Raw genomic sequence first — 5,310 nt, 5'->3', positions numbered from 1 at the left:
GGCAGCGGAATGTGAACAGTCCGTAGCGTTGCGCAGTTGGATGTGTGCCACCAGCAGTGGTGGATGAGAGGAGAGAGATGGCAGAATTTTAAGAGTGGACGATCTGGACATATGTCTGCCAGAAAGAGTAAATTTGGAATACTGGATATCACAAACTGACATATATATATTATGAATTTTGAACATTCTTAAAGTAAATACATTGATTGTTCTCTATCAAAATCGTTCATTTGCTGACTATGTCTATCAGTAGTTATAGTTAGTGCCTTCAGTAGCTAGAATCTGTTATTTAGCTGGCAGTAGTGGCGCTCGCTGTTTTGCAACAGTTCGAGTAACTAAGAGTTTTGTGAGGTAAATGATTCATAAAAGGTATAGGTTACTGTTAGTCAGGGCCATTCGTTTGTAGCGATTTTTGAAAGTCAGATTGCGTTGCGCTAAAAATATTGTGTGTCAGTTTAGTGTTGATCCGAATAAGTAAAGAGATTATTGACTCAGTACATTCAGTTTTGCCCAGCTGTTTGGAAATCAAATAATTTAGAGGATTATAAGCTCACTAATTAATTAATTTTTCGAAAGATATGTTTCAAATTGTGTGGAGGTGGCACAGTGGCCGATGTGAGCGTCTACTGCCAGGACTCGGGACCAGGATGGCTGCAGGCACAAATAGATGGAGCGGTGGCTGATGTGATCGTCTACTGCCAGGACTCTGGGCCCTATTAGCAGCAGGCGTGAGGAGGTGTAGCGGTGGCTAATGTGACTGTCTATTGCCAGGACCTGTTCCGGCGTGGAAGCAGGTGTGGGGAGATGGCATGGTGGCAGATTTGTGTGTCTAATGGCAGGACCTAGGCTGGAGTAGGATTAAAGTAGGAGCAAGGAGGTGGCATGGTGCTCGAAGTGAGTTCCTATTGCCACGAAATTGGCCAGGGTGGCAGGCGGTGTGGGGATGTCGTGTGGTGGCAGATGTGGGTGTCAATTGCCAGGGCCTTGCCCAGAGTGGTAGCAGGTGTGGGGAGGTGTAGTAGTGGCCAATGCAAACATCTACTGCCACGACACGAGCCAGGGTAGAAGAAAGTGGTGGAGGAGCAATGGCTGATGTGAGTGTTTATTTCAAGTAATTGGACAAGGTGCCAGCAGGCGCAAGGAGGTTGCGTGACTGCTGATGAAAGTGTCTATATGAAGGTCCTGGACCAGGACAGCAGTAGGTGTGAAGCCGACTTGTCTCCAAGGGTCTATTGCTGCCTCAGGCACCTGATGGTGGTTCTCCTGTGAGTCTAGTTTTTCGAATCCGACGCAAAACTGACAGTTAATTGTAACGTTCAGAGCCTCTTAATGACGATGGAACACACAAATTGCGTCGAGATTCAATACATCGTCCCCCAGCCCATTTGTGTCCAAGGATCTATTGCTGCCTCGGGAGCCTTATTGCCGTTCTAGTTTTTCGAATCCGACGCAAAACTGACAGCTAATTGTAACGTTCAAAACCTCTTAATGACGATGGAACACACAAACTGCGTCGAGATTCAATACATCGTCCTCCCGTCGGTTTTGCCTCCTAGGGCTATTGCTACCTCGGGCACCCTATGGTCGTTCTCCTATGAGTCTAGTTTTTCGAATCCGGCGCAAAACTGACAGTTAATTGTATCGTAGAGCCTCTTAGTGACGATGGAACACACAAATTGCGTCGCGATTCAATACATCGTTCTCCAGCCGACTTGTCTCCAAGGTTCTATTGCTGCCTCAGGCACCTTATTGTCGTTCTCCTGTGAGTCTAGTTTTAAGAATCCGACGCAAAACTGACAGTTAATTGTAACGTTCAGAGCCCGCTAACGACGACGGAACACACAAATCAAGTCGAGATTCAATCCATCGTCCTTCAGCCAACTTGTCTCCAAGGGTCTATTGCTGCCTCGGGAACCTTATAGTCGTTCTACTGTGAGACTAGTTATTCGAATCCGACGCAAAATTGAGAGTTAATTGTAACGTTCGGAGCCTCTTAATGACGATAGAACACACAAATTGCGACGAGATTCAATACATCGTCAACCAGCCCACTTTTGTCCAAGGATCTGTTCCTACCTCTGGCACCTTATGGTAGTTCTCCTGTGGGTCTAGTATTTGGACTCCGTCGCAGAACTGAAAGGTAATTGTAACGTTCAGAATCTCGTAATGAGCATGGAACACACAAATTGCGTCGCGATTCAATACATCGTCCTCCAGCCGATTTGTCTCCAAGGGTCTATTGCTGCCTCGGGCACTCTCGTCGTTCTCTTGTGAGTCTAGTTTTAACAATCCGACGCAAAACTGACTGTTAATAGTGACGTTCAGAGACTGCTACCGACGACGGAACACACAAATTGCGTCCAGATTCAATACATCGTCCTCCATCGGTATTGTCTCCAAGGGTCTATTGCTGCTTCGGGAACCTTATGGTCGTTCTCCTGTGAGTCTAGTTTTTCGAATCAGACGCAAAACTGACAGTTCATTCGAACGTTTAGAGCCTCTTAATGACGATGGGACACACAAATTGCGTCGAGATTCAAAGCATCGTCCTCCAGCCGACTTGTCTCCTTGGGTCTATTTCTACCTCGGGCACCCTATGGTCGTTCTCCTATGTGTCTAGTTTTTCGAATCCGACGTGACACTGACAGTTAATTGTAACGTTCAGAGCCTCTTAATGACGATGGAACACACAAATTGCGTCGCGATTCAATACATCGTCCTCCAGCCGGCTTGTCTCCAAGGGTCTATTGCAACCGCTGGCACCTTATGGTCGTTCTCCTGTGAGTCTAGTTTTTCGATTCCGACGCAAAACTGACAGCCAATTGCAACGTCCTAATGACGATGGAACACACAAATTGCGTCGCGATTCAATACATCGTCCTCAAGCCGACTTGTCTCCAAGGGTCTGTTGCTACCTCTGGCACCTTGCGGTCGTTCTCCGGTGAGCCTAGTATTTCAAATCCGACGCAAAAGTAACAGTTAATTGTAACGTTCAGAGCCTCTTAACGACGATGGAACACACAAATTGCGTCGCGATTCATCACATTGTCCTGCAGCCGACTTGTCTCCAAGGGTCTGCTGCTTCCTCTGGCACCTTACGGTCGTTCTCCTGTTGGTCTAGTATTTGGAATCCGATACAAAGCTGACAGTTAGTTCTAACGTTCAGAACCTCGTAATGAGCATGGAACACACAAATTGCGTCGCGACTCAAAACATCGTCCTCCAGCCGACTTGTCTCCAAGGGTCTGTTGCAACATATGACACCCTTTGGTCGACCTCCTGTGAGACTAGTTTTTTTAATACGACGCAAAACTGACAGTTAATTGTAACGTTTACAGCCTATTAATGACGATGGAACTCACAAATTGCGTCGAGATTCAATACATCGTCCTCCCGCCGACTTGCCTCCTGGGGCTATTGCTACCTCGGGCACCCAATGGTCGTTCTCCTATGAGTCTAGTTTTTCGAATCCGGCGCAAAACTAACAGTTAATTGTAACGTAGAGCCTGTTAGTGACGATGGTACACACAAATTGCGTCGCGATTCAATACATCTTTCTCCAGCCGACTTGTCTCCAAGGTTCTATTGCTGCCTCAGGCACCTTGTTGTCGTTCTCCTGTGAGTCTAGTTTTAAGAATCCGACGCAAAACTGACAGTTAATTGTAACGTTCAGTGCCCGCTAACGACGACGGAACTCACAAATTATGTCGAGATTCAATACATCGTCCTCCAGCCGACTTCTCTCCAGGGGTCTGTTGCTACCTCTGGCACCTTATGGTAGTTCTCCTGTGGGTTTAGTATTTGGTTTCCGTCGCAAAACTGAAAGTTAATTGTAACGTTCAGAATCTCGTAATGTGCATGGAACACACAAATTGCGTCGCGATTCAATACATCGTACTCCAGCCGACTTGTCTCCAAGGGTGTATTGCTGCCTCGGGCACTCTCGTCGTTCTCCTGTGAGTCCAGTTTTAAGAATCCGACGCAAAACTGACTGTTAATAGAGACGTTCAGAGCCTGCTAACAACGACGGAACACACAAATTGCGTCCAGATTCAATACATCGTCCTCCATCGGTATTGTCTCCAAGGGTTTATAGCTGCTTCGGGAACTTTATGGTCGTTCTCCTTTGAGTCTAGTTTTTCGAATCCGACGCAAAACTGACAGTTAATTGTAACGTTCAGAACCTCGTAATGAGCATGGAACACACAAATTGCGTCGCGATTCAATACATCGTCCTCCAGCCGACTTGTCTCCAAGGGTCTGTTGCTACCTCTGGCACCTTATGGTCGTTCTCCTGTGAGTCTAGTATTTCAAATCCGACGCAAAACTAACAGTTAATTGTAACGTTCAGAGCCTCTTAACGACGATGGAACACACAAATTGCGTCGCGATTCATCACATCGTCCTGCAGCCGACTTGTCTCAAAGGGTCTGTTGCTACCTCTGGCACCTTACGGTCGTTCTCCTGTGAGTCTAGTATTTGGAATCCGACACAAACCTGACAGTTAGTTGTAACGTTCAGAGTCTCGTAATGAGCATGGAACACAAACTGCGTCGCGTTTCAATACATCGTCCTCCACCCGGCTTGTTTCCATGGTTCTATTATTACCTCTGGCACCTTATCGTCGTTCTCCTGTTAGTCCAGTATGTCGAATCTGACGCAAAACTGACAGTTAGTTGTAACGTTCAGAGCCTGTTAATGTCGATGAAACACAGAAATTGCGTAGCGATTCAATACATCGTTTTCCTGTCGGCTTGTCTCCAAGTGTCTATTGCTACCTCGGCACCTTATCGTCGTTCTCCTGTAAGTCTAGTATTTGGAATCCGATGCAAACCTCACAGTTAATTGTAACGTTCAGAGCCTGCTAACGACGGCGGAACACACAAATTGGGTCGAGAATCAATACATCGTCCTCCAGCCGACTTGTCTCCAAGGGTCTATTGCTGCCTCGGGAACCTTTTAGTCGTTCTCCTGTGAGACTAGTTATTCGAATCCGACGCCCAAATAACAGTTAATTGTAACGTTCAGAAACTCGTAATGAGCATGGAACACACAAATTGCGTAGCGATTCAATCCATCGTCCTCCAGCCAACTTGTCTCCAAGGGTCTGTTGCTACCTCTGGCACATTCTGGTCGTTCTCCGGTGAGTCTAGTATTTCGAATCCGACGCAAAACTAACAGTTAATTGTAACGTTCAGCGCCTCTTAACGACGATGGGTCACACAAATTGCGTCGCGATTCATCACATCGTCCTCCAGCCGACTTGTCTCCAAGGGTCTGTTGCTACCTCTGGCACTTTACGGTCGTTCT

The sequence above is a fragment of the Schistocerca americana genome, unplaced genomic scaffold, assembly GCF_021461395.2.
Source record: "Schistocerca americana isolate TAMUIC-IGC-003095 unplaced genomic scaffold, iqSchAmer2.1 HiC_scaffold_113, whole genome shotgun sequence".
NCBI lineage: Eukaryota > Metazoa > Arthropoda > Insecta > Orthoptera > Acrididae > Schistocerca > Schistocerca americana.
The sequence above is the reverse complement of the archived record's forward strand: the minus strand, read 5'-3'. Positions refer to the sequence as shown.